At 43.2% G+C, this 14,057-nt stretch overlaps 1 long non-coding RNA gene across 2 annotated transcripts in view; it reads right to left on the reverse strand.

The window, feature by feature from the left end:
• LOC123386991 overlaps nt 1-12,782 on the reverse strand; it is a 27,740-nt gene extending 14,958 nt beyond the window's left edge. The window contains exon 1 of one of the 2 annotated variants that reach the window (XR_006607890.1): nt 11,976-12,782. This is a non-coding gene — a long non-coding RNA (uncharacterized LOC123386991). The other variant, XR_006607889.1, reaches the window with a different exon arrangement.
• Nucleotides 12,783-14,057: the final 1,275 nt, after the last annotated feature.

Consider the following 14,057-nt stretch of genomic DNA (forward strand, 5'->3'; position numbering starts at 1 on the left):
CTCAACAGATAGGACCTTCCCGATAGGACCTTCTCCAGGTAGTAGAGTTCCTACTAGAAGGGAATTCAGGAGGTCAGTTTTCCATGAGCCAAATGAACCAGATGACTCAACATCCCCTCTGATGGGTTATTTAGGGAGGCTTTTTGATTCACTTGAGTGACATTTTAGAGTAAAATTGTTATTTGTATTGCTCCAGAGCTCTTAATGTGTCAACCATTAAGGAAAAATAAAGAAAATATCTGCAACCACTTAATTAGATTTGTAGTCTTTTCTCTGAACAATGTTTGTGGGTGAATTGGAAAGGAGAGCCAAACATTATAAGGTTCCTTGTAATCATCTTATTTCTGTGCTACTTTTTCCGGCTGCATCTAGAAAGGATTTATATATCCGAACCTTTCCTTAAAGACTGGAATTACAGGTTTAAATGGAACTGCAGTGCTTTAAAATATATATTCTTTTTTTTTTTTTAAGATTTTATTTATTTATTTGTCAGGGATAGAGGGAGAGAGAGCGAGCGAGCACAGGCAGACAGAGAGGCAGGCAGAGGCAGAGGGAGAAGCAGGCTCCCTGCAGAGCAAGGAGCCCAGTGCGGGACTCGATCCCAGGACACTGGGATCATGACCTGAGCCGAAGGCAGCTGCCCAACCAACTGAGCCACCCAGGCCTTTTTAATAACAATATATAATAATGATACAGAAACTATTCGCTAAGAAAAGGAAAAAAGTTGCCATAATTGTGCTCAACATAATCACTTTTAGTTCTTAGCACTCAGCCTTTGTCTAGTGGGGAGTGACCAGACGTCCTGGTGTGTCTGCCGAATCAAGGACGCAGAGAAGTCCAAGGCTATATTCCCTATGTTAACATCTTTCACTATTGAGAAAATGACTTTGTAATATATATTTTCAAAAGATAAACTCCTATCCCATACACATTACTATTCTGTGAACATAAGATTATTAAATTCCTTGCACAAATCAGAAGATAGGGAGAGGAAATTACAGATTGCTCCCTGGCTATTTGACACACTTAGATTCCAAAGAAAATACCACATTGAGTCACAGCAATAACATATTTTAAGAATGATGTACAGCATGGAGACACCCTGGAATTCTCTTTTTGGAATTCTGACTTTGTAGCCTAAATACATCCAAATACCTCTCGATGTCTTGTACGCCCGAGTAATCGATTGCTGCTTCAAAGTCAAGAAAATTCAGTATCTAATTCGAACCAATCTTATAATGACTGAAAGAAAATTACTCATGTAACTTTTACTCTTTGAATTTCAGAAGCAGATGCTAATACATTTCTGTTTCCAAGTAGAACTCTATACATGCTGTTTCCTTTTTAATGTATGTAATTCAATCCACTTAAAGCCTACAACCCAGCACTTTCCTGGGAAACTTATCCAAATGCCTTGCACAGATGCCTGATGTCACAATTCCATTAAATCGTACACACTGGTATCAACACAGGAAAGGTGGGCACAAGAAGATAATAATAAACAGACAAGGATTCTCGAACATAATTTCCCCAAGGAAATTCCACCCAGCTCCAATCATGCCACGGGCCCCATTCCCTCAGAACTTGGGGATACAGCCGGCACAAAAGTCATTACGGATCCTCCCCTGTGTTCCCCACCACCCCAAGTGTTCTTACATTATTTTCATGTATGTTGGTTCTACAACAGAGTCAACGTACAAACTCTTCGAGGGAAATATTAGTCACATAGAAAGTACTTAAATACTATTAACAAATTTTTTCTTTGTTCTCACAGAGCCCAGGATGATGTAGACTCATAACATACAGTCTTAAACACAGTGTTCATAATCATTGCAGACTGCCTTTAAAAAAAAAAAAAAAGTCTTTTAATGTCCAGGACTGTAAATCTTTTGGAAAAATATTGTTAAGAGTATCTTACAGCTGAATAGAGCTCAAAACTGCACAATGCACTTTTCTGTGAATACTCTGAGTACTGATACTGATCTGAGTGGTCATTTTTTAAATCAGGAAACCAGATTCAGAGAAGGAAAAGAATTCTTCTTAGTCATGCTGTCATAGACAGTAGACCCTGGGCTTCAAGTGGCTTCATTTCAAGATACTACAGAATTAAAATACATACAAAGCCTACAAATAAAATACGTCTCCTAATCTCTCTCTCTCTCTCTCTCTCTCTCACACACACACACACACACACACACACACACACACACACCATCATTAGCTGAAAACACCTCAGCAAACAGATGACAGTTTTAGAAATTGGGTCAGTTCACTTCTGGCCAGCAACCAAAAAGACTGGCCTTGTTCTACCAAGTATTTTAAATCTCCTTTGAAACAGAGAGAACCTGGTGGTTTTGCAGCCAATTCCATTTAGAAGCTTAGAGAAATCTACAGCTTAAAAAAGGAGACTGCATCTTAAAGAAAGCATTAGGGGAAAAGATACAGGCATTACCATGGTGGAATTAAGGGGGTTTTCTTCTTTATTCTATTTTTGAATGTTTCTTTTTAATCGTTGGCGAAGTTGGACTCCTCTGATACTAAACAAAAGGCAAGTACAGATACCTTCAAAGGGGGCCCGGAGAAAGCCAATCCCAGAAGCGATCTGTGACTTCCACTCAGTGGATCCTAACAGAGTTAGCTCAATGGGCAACAAAGCCTGTGGTCACCTTGAGGCTTTGGAAAGGTTAATGAAATGTAATTCATCTTTCCAAGTGGGTAGAAGGGTGAGTAAGCAGAAAAGTAGAGACAGAGCAATGAAGAAGGGATTAAAGAGAGAATGAGCAGGAAAGGTGAAGGCTACAAAGAGAGAAGACGATGAAGGGGCAGGTAAGCTAACAAAGACACATAGAAACAGGCTCAGCGATGCAGACAGGTGTCCCTCACCAGCCAGGTCCGCACTAACAGAAGAGACAAGGACAGACTTGGGATCCTGGAGACACCACCACATCCTACGGCTTATCTGGGTGTTAGCAAGCGGAGCTGAAGCAAAGTTAAGACTGGACTTACCTGTTTCTCCACTATTTATTTACCATCAGCTTCCACCTACCACAGAGAAAAATCTGTTTTCTCTGGATCTCTGATAATGTGCTATAGAGGTATGGTGAGAACAGCATAAGCCAACTTTGCTCTAGTCTCCTTACTCTCACGAGAGTACTCTTTGGAGTAGTTATTTTTACTCTTGACACTCCTGTATGTGTCAAGGAGCTGTTTGTGTGTGCGCGCACAGTGTTGTTTCTTGGCCCTTGAAAATGCAACTAATACCGCCAATGTAGAATGGATTATGATGAGTTGGGCTTTTCTCCCTGATCCAACTCTCCCTACCCCCTTCCAAGATGTCCATTTTAGAAGGCTTTCGTCATATAATGCAAAGCTGGGCTGCTCAGGCATTCCTACGGGAAACAGGCCCACAGGAGCCAATAGGACACTGGTAAGGTTAATGGTCTGGCTGGCTTTTAGATATAATGTATCCTGACCTCAGTCTGCAGAATGGCCTCCTACTCCTTCCCGCCTACCACCAAATCCAGCAGCCTAAGTAGGCAGGGGGTCAAGCATAAGAACCCAAGAACTTGTGAGGAAGGATTAAACAAAGTCATAAAGACACAAACAGGGTTTGGAGGAAAAAGGGAAAAGTCAAGATGATAAAAGTCTACAGGAAATTCTCTAAATCTAGGACTTCAGGGCTTGGGAGATCAGACAAAGAGATGAGAGATATATCCCTCATACTCACCCACCCCTGTTTCTATGAGTTGGAATAATTTACATGTCTCTGGAGTAAAATCTTAACAACCTTCAATTGAATGGAATCCTTGTACAAGACTGGATAAATTTAAGACCACTCTATTACAGACAGTCCAATCCCTCTCTTCCACAATAAGGAGCATGGTGCTGGGATGAAAGGATCCAAAGGTCAAGCAACAAATGGTCCCCTGTCCCCTTCTCCAAATGCACACATACTTCCCACATGGCTGGCTCCTTCCTTTCTTTCTACAGAAGAAGCAGAGGAAATCAGAGCAGAGCTCCCCGAGGAGCTTCCTGCAGGCCGCTCCTCCATCCCCAGACATATGTCTCTGGTTCTTCAGGACCTTGGTGTCCTTGCCACCCTCACATTTAGGCAGCAAACATGCCATAACATGATTTTGTCCCAAGAGACAGAACGTTTGCCATTCTACCTTGCCCCCACACCCTGCCTTCAGAGTATGCCATAGAAAACAAACAACCCAAGTCAGAAGGGTGACAACATCTTCCCATCAGGCATTGTGAGGGCCCTTCATCCCCAAGGACAGGTCACATAATTTGATAATTAACTTTATGAAACTTTGACTAGCATGAGACCAATGGATCCACAAGAAATGGTGATAAGGAAGAGGAAATGAGAGGATTATAAATTATAAAGAAGAGAGACATCAGTGGTAGCAGGAAAACATTGCCCCGAGAGCCAGACGAGATGGAGTAAGAGCGCCAAGTGATGGCGCGTCCATCACTTTCCAGAAGACTACTTGGCACACATGTTGAGGGTTTCCTCCACTTCAGAAATCATACGTAAAGATAGCCAGTGTTCAGATTCAGGGCTATCACTCTATAAAAGGTCATTTCCAGTTCCTCTCTGATTTAGAAATATCGTAATTGAAGGCAGGATATAGAACTCCCAAGGGGCTACCTGGCTCAGCCTACTTGTCCTGTCTGGGTGACCATGTAAACCTGGGGACACAGCTTCAGAGACCTACAGGGGTCAAGGAGGAATAAGCTGAAGGGATGGTCTGGTTAGAGAAGACAATGAGGAGGAAGGAGGCCTGGAGAGTCTGCTACTCAACTCTAGAAAAGTAGGAACAAGGCACAGGTTCCCAGAACTTCAGATATTCCAGAAAGCCAGAAAATGGAGAGATTATGTAAAATCTTGGGCTTGTTTAATGTTGGCAATTTCTGTGAGCATTTCGGAAATCCCAAAGGGGTTGGATTTGGTTGGTTGGTTTGTATCTTCTATCAGACGCTTTTCATGTAAGTCAGGGGATTGTTTCTTTAACTCTCCAGGGCTGGGGGCTCCCAATCTGTCTCCCGACCCCTGCAGGGATATACTGCTGTGGCTCCAGGGGGCTCAGCATTCTCTCCAGGAGAGTGCGCAAAGCAAGACCCAGGAGCCAACTTACTCCATCTGAGTATCAACTCTGCCTCTTTGCATGTGATTTCAGCAATTTACTAACCCCCTGTGAGTCTTTACTCCTCCCTCTATAAAACTGGGGTAAATTCTTTGTATGTCCTGATTGTTCTGAAGATTAAATGGAATAATATTAAGAAAGTGTTTAATGCATTGTGTTAAAGAGAGATGAGGCCCTTTCCCGCCCCTGTTTCCCATCACTATTCAGCACCATCTCATGCTGCTTGCAATCACACATTTGGGGTTTACCTCTCAACCACACTACAGGATTCTAAGTATTCCAAGGGAAGATATCTGTTTTATGCCCAAACTGCCAGCACCTGTCCCATTGTCCTACCTACAGTATGCTTTCAAAACATGCAAAATTTAATCATAATGTTGTTATATATTTTTGTTATGGACTGAAAGTTTATACTCCCTCAAAGTTCATATGTTGCCTAATTTCCAATGTGCTGGTATTAAAAGGCAGGGCTTCGAGGAGGTAATTAGGTTTAGATGAGGTCTTGAGAGTGAAGCTGTCATGATGGGATTAGTGCCATTGTGAGAAGAGATACTAGAGAACTTTCATTCATGGTCATTCTTTCTCTTTCCCCCTCTCCCTGCTGTATGTGACATACAAGGAAGTCAGCCCTCTACAAGAGATCTCTCAGTAGGACCACATGGGCTAGACCCTTGATCTTGGACTTCACAGCTTCCAGCAATGTGAGAAATAAACTGTTGTTCAAGTCACTCGGTCTGTGGTGTTCTATTACAGCAGCCCTCACTAAGACAAACATTCAGGAAGACCTTCCTTGAATCTGGCACCAATTGGGCCTATTTCCACTTATGCCCTTCTGATGCTTTAATGTCAATATGTATATCTACTCCTTATTTGGCCAGAATATTTTGAGACTAAAAGAAGAAAACACAAATTAAGAATAAAATACTGAAGGAATATCTCTGAAAATGTATGGCATTGCTTTTAGGTCAAGAGGGTACATTTGGGTACCCTGTGTGTGCGTCAGTAGAAAAAATTAAATGTAAGAGATTTCATCACCCTATTAACAAGTAAAGGAGCCTGCTTTCCCTTCAACATCCTGAGTTCGTGTCTGCCAACAGAGCATGTCGCTGGTTGGGTTGCACTTGGTGGCTGCCCAGAGACCCAGGCAATCCCCTATCCTTTTGTCCGCTATGGATTGGGAAGGCCTGTATTCACCTAAGAGGGTTTACTAACCATGCTTGACTACCCCTGAGCATCTAAGGTGGTTTATTAACCGTGCCTGCCTACCCCTGGGTTTCTTTGATTTCAAAGAGAAATCCTGGAGACCTTCAAACAATTCCAGCTTCCTTCTCCCTTGAGGGGTTTGCTTAACAATTCAGGCAAACACATTTCCTGTGATTTGCCAAGAAGCTAAAATAATTTAACAGAAAGTCTAGTTAGCAGGTTACTTCAGAATGACCTACTGAAAAGGAACCAATGGCAAAGGAATTCGCTAGAAAGGTATCTTTTTACAGAAGCTCAAGGGAACCAGCTATCTCTCCAATAAAATGTTTGCAAGGAAGGAATTTTAAATATTCTCAAGAACACCTTGAAGACAAGTATATTGAGGGGCGATTGCCTTACTGGGGGCTGGTGCTTACAACTGAAACTCTTCTGCTTAGTAAACCAGATTGGGTGTAATGCCTTGTTCCTCTGGGAGGAGACCTTCATTAATCCTCAGAAGAAAGCTCAATTTGGCAGGGTGGGACTTTGTCAAAAGCAGTCTCAGGGATTCACTGTTTGTTAATCTCTGCTTTCCTGAGGCTCTAATTCTGTGCTTCCCAATACCAGCTTCTCCTTCGCGTGGCTTGTTCTCGCTGAGGGTGGACCACGTCCTGGGTGGTTAACCTTTCCAGAGGATCTAGTATTTGCTTCTCCCAGAGCCCTACAGCTTTCAGTGCTCTCAAACCAGCTTAGTGTCTCTATTTAAAAAAAAAAAAAAAAAAAAAACACAAAACACCACCGCCACAACGGAAGTTCCTGTACTATGGAGGTAACAGAACTGCAGACCCTACAGCTCTTTAAACAATGTAACCTTGGATTGCCATTTCCCACCACTGCACCCCAAACACACACTCAAAGCCCGAAGCAGACTCTAGGGGGAGTTCTTTGCCCCTTTGGCAAACAGTTCCCACTGGAGTAGAACCATCACAGCCTGCGGAATGTCTTCTGGCACATGGGAACCCCCCTAGTAAGTCCTCACTATTTTCTATTTCATCGAACATACCTAAGGATTATTCTGGGTGGGTGGGCAGGCATATGGGGCTAGAAGTGGGTCAGGCTGTACCAGCACACTCTATACTATTCTGCCAGAAATGTCCAGTTTGAGGTTCCCTAAACTCAATTCTGCCATATTTTGTGTCCCAGAGAGGGCCATTTGGCTACAATTCAGGCTAAAGCCAGAAATCTGTTCTTTGTAGCATATGCTATGTTGTTGTGACGCACAGCTTAACTCTTCCTAAAGCGGAGCAATGTTGGGGGAGGAAGAGCACAGGGCTGGCCCAGCCAGCATCAGCAGTCCAGGCATTTTCCCAAGAAAGCTGTCACCTCCCTGTACTTTCCACACACGGCCTGGGCTGTCCTTGGTTCTGAGGAAAGCAATTTGCCTTCCATGAGCTTTTCCATGACTTAGAACTGGGTGACTGCACGCGGACCTTCTGGTAGCCTCCAAGAGGCAAGAATGAAAGGGCACAACCACCTCCCCGCATCATAACCGAGGTCTGTAGAGTCAAGGCGTTCTTCAACAGCAGCCAAGAGAACAGCCACAGAAAACGGCTCCAGCAGCCGACCTGGAGGCCTCGTCCCTGGGGTATCCTCTGATCTCATTACAGCAGTCGACACTAGTCCTCACAAAACAAACAGAGGAAATTTATGCCTGCCTTAGCCTGTGGAGAGCTCTACATTCCTTGTTTAACGAGAGTTCCAGCTTCTGAGACCACAGCCATTGGGATGGGGAGGATGTCTGCTTTGCTCCAAAGAAAGAACTGTTGTCGCCTCCTTTCCCTCTTTCTAGGGCTGGATATGAAGGCAGAGAGCCTGCAGAGAGCCACTGAACATGTGGCCTAGGCTCTCTGCTCTGGTCCCTGCAGAGAAGTCCCCTTTCTTCTTGTGTCAACATCCCCAAGCTCAGTCGGTGGGGCCACTTCCTCTTGAACGGCTCTGGGAAAGTCGCTGCGTGGCCTTGAAGGGTTCCACCTGCTAAGGCCGGCATCCTGACAAAGAGACTGCTCTGTGTGACAAAACTGCAGGTTTTTGGGGAGGAAAATTCTTCCCCCACAAGACCCCTGCTTGAGCCTTGCAACACTTCACCTAACTTGGGGTTCCTGCTTTTAGGATGAAGAGCAGGAGGGAAAATGTTACTTTATAGCCTTAAAGTCAATCTCAGAAGTAACTGAGTGCCCAGCTCAGGAAATAAAGAGTGAACTTCCAAACCAAAATAAGAATACAACAGTGGTAGGCGCCTGCGTGGGTTAAAGCCTCTGCCTTTGGCTCAGGTCATGATCCCAGGGTTCTGGGATTGAGCCCCGCTTTGGGCTCTCTGCTCAGCAGGGAGACTGCTTCCCTTCCTCTCTCTGCCTGCCTCTCTGCCTACTTGTGATCTCTGTCAAATAGATAAATAAAATCTTAAAAAAAATTTAAAAAAGAATACAGCCCTGGTTCTGAACCTGGTTGACTTTCCCCCAGGGGACATCTGTGATGCATGGAGCCTTTTTTTTTTTCCTTTTTGTCATGACTGGGGGAGACTGCTACTGGCATCTAGTGGGTAGAGGTCAGGATGCTGCCGAATATCCTATTGTGCACAAAACCAACCCCCATACTAAAGAATTACCTAGTCCAAAATGACTGAGAAACCCCGATGTAGAGGGAACACTCAAGGATGTGGATAGGTTTAAAATAATGACAATTTTTTGTTGTTGTTACAGAAACAGTTTTCACTTTTTAATGAACTTGCAAACAAAAAAGCTTCCATTTCAAAATAAAAACAAAATCTCAGATCCTATTGATGTTTACAGTGACCACATTTATCTAAGCAATATACATACATGTTTAGTTAGAAGATGTTAACTAAATTTCTGTGACAAATATGCCTTTTTTTAAATATCAAGAATATCACACAGCTCATGCAGAGTCCCAAGGAAAAATCTAGGCATCACTACCCATTTAAGTCTTCACTGTGGATGCTGTTATTTCTAGCACAGGTAAGCAGGCAAAGTCATCCAAAACAATGACAACTCACCATCACAGAACAGTAATGTTGATATCCTATAGTCAAACGTGCACAATTAACAAGCCCCAAAATTTACCGACTCTCTCTTCGAGTAAAATAAATGAAATCTACCTTTTAGGTATGCAGAGCTAGAGCATTACAGCTGCCTGGAAAACAGGAGTGGCTTTGATATTAGACGAGGCTATTTTCAGCACCATTGTGAGTGCCATGTTATTCTAGGTGAAGCTGAGATCTGAATGCTTCCTATCAAAACTCAGTGGTGAGTATTCACATTAGAAATTGATGAGCTAAGTTCTATGATTACTAAAACTATATATATAATCTGAATATATCTATGTCTGGAAAAAAAGGAGAAGTGTTTCAACTTCTACAGTTTCAACCAGTATGAGGCTCCACAGTGATGGTGACCTATATTCCAGGGAGGCTGAGCACAACGGGTACGTAGTAGGGCTCTCACTTCATGTAGAATTGCAGAAATGGGTCTCAATGAAAGTAATCATAGTGTATATTTTGAACCTCTCCCATTTTAAATTTTCTGAACCTATTTCAAAATATTTCCTTTCCTCTACATAGCATACTCTCACTACATCAAGTAAAGAACATACGGTTGGATAACCCAGTCGTGATTCTCTCCCGAACCCTTTCAGTCCAGCGAAAGAAAGAAAAATCTGCTTCCAAGCACAGCTAATGCATGTAAGCACATTTGCAGAAGAAAAAGAATTTCATGAATGAGCAGAAGACTGTTTTTTAATGGAATGTTTTAGAGGCTTGCTGTATAAAAAGTAAACAAAACTGATTCACTAACTGTTAATACTGTTTACCATGATGCAAGAGTGGGGCTTTTTTAATGTTCCAGAAGCCAGAGGAAAAGGGATACTGTGGTAGGGAAAAATGATACCTTCCGCGGCCTTTCAAAAACCATTGCTCAATTCCTCTTGAGCAAGGAAGCCATAGTAATGACTTTATTTTACCTACCGCAATTATGGTACACCTCGAAGTAATTCTCCATATTATCCCACTTTCCTCCTTCCACTCAAGTCCTGCTAAATAATCTCTGGAAACCATTAACTGAGAGTCCTGTTCCAATTTTTCTCTCCTCCCTCCCCTGCTGCCTCAGTCATGCTGGAGTCAGGACAAAGCAAACTTGTATTACATCACAGTGCAAACTCATTTTCTCTAAACCATTCTGCTGGTAGTTTACTGCTACTGGAACCCAGTGCTGTCAACAGTGTGGTCTTTGTTTGGTGGGTGTTGCTTTAAAAATAAAAAATAAAAAAAATTTTTTTCCACCCACACCCCCTTCTGCTTTTAAAATACAGGCGAGTAGTTGGAGGAACCTCCCCAGCCTGGCTCCCCACCCCCTCCACCTCCACCCCCCCTGCTGTGTAAACTAGACATTACCTTATACACAAATGAATCTACAACATTCCTCAGTCTAGCTGCCTCGCTGCAAAATTCCTGTGCTCCCCAGCAGCCACGGCAGCACACACTCCCCCTGGCTTCCCTCCTCTTTCCTCTTCCCCCACCCTCGCTCGCTCTCTCTCTCTCTCTCTCTTTTTTTTTTTTTTTAAATTTCCACTGCCTCACTGTGTTTTTGTGTAAATGATCTCACATGACTCAACAAATCCATCTGCCTGAAGCAGGCCAAGTCTGGAGCCCTCCCAGGAGGGAGGAGAAGAATTGCTTTGTGGAAAGGACCTGGAGCTCTGCCCTTTCTCTGGCTCGAATTACCCGCCTGTCAGGCCTGACGGATTTGGCTAAAAATAAAAGGAAGCGGGCCGTGAAAAGCAGATGAATGGGCTCAGCAGTTCCTTAGATAACACAGGCCTGCTGTTGCCCAAAGCTCCCCAAACAGAAACTTCAAATGCAGGCCCTGGGAGTGCAGTGATGTGGCTTCCAGGTGAAAGGGGGCTGTCAGACCCACTGGAGGGGTGGGGGGCATAGCCCGTGTTTTAGATTTCTGTTTCAGAACTTGTGTGTGTGTATGTGTATGTCTGAGAGAGAGAGAGAGAGAGAGAGATTCCTGTATGAAAGGGTCCTCAGAAAAACAGTAGAGTTCAGCGGAGCGAAGGCTTGGCTTGCAAAAAAAAAAAAAAAAAATGTTTCCACTACAAAATGACTCTTCTCCCTACCTCCCAACACCAGACATTTTAAGCCGCCCTATGATGTCACTTGTGCATTCCGAGCCAGCAAAGAGCTAAAAGTCCTTCTTGTAAGTGTATGCCCAGCGCCCGCCGTGGGTATTAAGCACTTAGGTTGGCAATGTAATGACACACTGTAACAATCTGTAATATGAAGCAGTCAGCGAAGCCCTGGCTCTGAAAGCTATTTCTCCCGACCATTAACCATATGTTTGGCTCCTCGGATAGCCAAGCGGGTGTTCCAGCTTACCATCTGGTTTCTATCCACACAAGCAACTGCAAAGCACAGACTATCTCCCTCTGGGGCGGCGTGTTTCTTTTTCTCTCTCTTTTCCGTTCTTCCCTTCCCTTTTCCTCCTCCCAGCCCCTCTGGTTCCCTCTGCTGAAGACGTCTCTGCCGTCTCCGCCGTTCATCACGTGCAAAGAAAACTTTACCTGACAGGGCGGGGGCAGGGCCATTAAGAATGCACAGCTGTACTGTAAACACGCCAGAGGGCCGGTTCCCATCCGCTGGGGCTGGAGACCGCGCGCTACCCCCTTCTTCATCTCCTGTTGAGTGCTGACACTGGATCCCGATTGTTAAAAATAGGTACATTCTTGACAGATCTAGGGGTTGTTTTGGTGCCCTTCACACTCACTTCATGTTCTCGGAGTGGGGCTTTAAAGCACTGCGCAGAGACACACACACACACACACACACACACACACACACACACACATTTTGCCTCTGCATTCAATCTGCATGACATCAGTCTCTCACAGATGACATACCGGCTGCAAATAACCAAGCTAACGAAAGGATTTTCTATTCCTTTTTACGCCCTGAAGGATTCCATCCCAATTGTGTGTGTGTGTGTTTCTTTCTTTTTCTTTTTCCTAAAGCGCCAGCCATTGAAACCCAATCGATAATTTGTGAAAACGTATGCTTGTTTACATCTGTGTTTTAATAGTATACACCAAGGACATAGAACATGCTATCAAGGGTTCACGAGATTTTCTTACCATGTTGCCAGAGTACTGATCCCAGATTTTCTTCTTTGCAAGATTTCAGGAACTTTGTAACTTTTAAAAAATGTATGAAAAGACCTTTGATAAACAGAAATTAGGTAATTTTTTCTCCTGTCCCCACAAGAATTATATTTGTATTACCGGCCTATTTTTATGGAATTAGGAAATTCAAGCGAATTCTTTCCCACACCTTAAAAAAAAAAAAAAGCACTGGTTTCTCACACAAGCACAAAAGGAACAAGATCATTAAAAAGTGATTAAGCAGAATGTCAGATTTTATCAACATGGCAGGGCTATGGAAGTTCTGTTATGGGAGAAGTGTTTATTGAGGCTAAAAAGTATGCCAGGGAGGCCACTACCCATGCAAACGTTTATACCCACTGCCCTGGTTAGTTCTCTTTCCATGATCTAAAATAGAGCCTTTGTGACTTAGCTATTTCTACCAATAAGGGACATTAAAATGCTGCCTGTAGGTTTTAGAGAAAGACAGAGAGCAGAAATTCTAATTTCAGACAACTTGGGAAACTGTCCACAGATGTTAGGTTCCATTAATTTGTTTTGGACCCTGGAATCATACAGTAAGAATAACATCGCATTACCTTTACTCACAACATCGTTAATAAAAGGAAAGAAAAATGAACACCTAAAAGCTTCAACATTTCTATAGTGTACCTGGCTCTTTAAGCACTTGTGGAGTCAACTTATTATAAGATATTTATGCTTTTCATCAATACTGGCGCCTAGGTGTTCCTCCCCCAGCCCAATTACAGTAGGATCCCAGGGGATGGGCCTGGGACTCAGTACTTTTGAAAGCTTCCTGATTGTATCTATCACGCAGCCAGAGTGGAGACGTCTTACACTACATGAACCCACATGATACCAGAAACTAGGAAACATTTGGGGTCGAAATGGAAATGAAATTTAGGATTAGAACACTGTCTTGCAATCATGTTTAGAAGTGGACTCTTCAACTGAAAAAAATCTTCTATGAAATCCCTGTACACAAAACAGTAAAAGTGTCATTGATACTGTCATTTTGTGCTCTCAGTCTGTACTCTCATCCATAGATTTCATAAATTCAAATATGTCATTTTTTGATTACTGTAAGTCGACCAGTGAGGATGAAGAGGCTATTTTATTGAACATAAAATTCTAAAATTGGGGTCATGGCAGAGAGGTCCAGGGCTGCCCACCTCAACATCCAGTTTTTTTCCATGGCCTGAGGTTCAGATGATCAAGGCTGGATATATGTAAAAAGAGCAGTGTGTGCAGCAGTAGGATTAAATTAATTCACACATTAATTTAATAAATGTCGATTAAATGTCTAGTACACACCAGACACTGCCCTCGCAGGTCATCACAGGAATGAGCTGCAGCCTTTTCCCTTGAGAAGCCTGGTTAAGAAGACACATCATGGCAGCACAGCAAAATAAGAATAATCCTAGAGGCACCAAGAGCCTGAGATGGGGAGAATTGGCTCATTCTTTCTGAGGAAACAGGCATAACTTC

This window comes from Mustela putorius, unplaced genomic scaffold, assembly GCF_011764305.1.
Source record: "Mustela putorius furo isolate JIRA1106 unplaced genomic scaffold, ASM1176430v1.1 tig00000759_pilon_pilon_pilon, whole genome shotgun sequence".
NCBI classification, from domain to species: domain Eukaryota; kingdom Metazoa; phylum Chordata; class Mammalia; order Carnivora; family Mustelidae; genus Mustela; species Mustela putorius.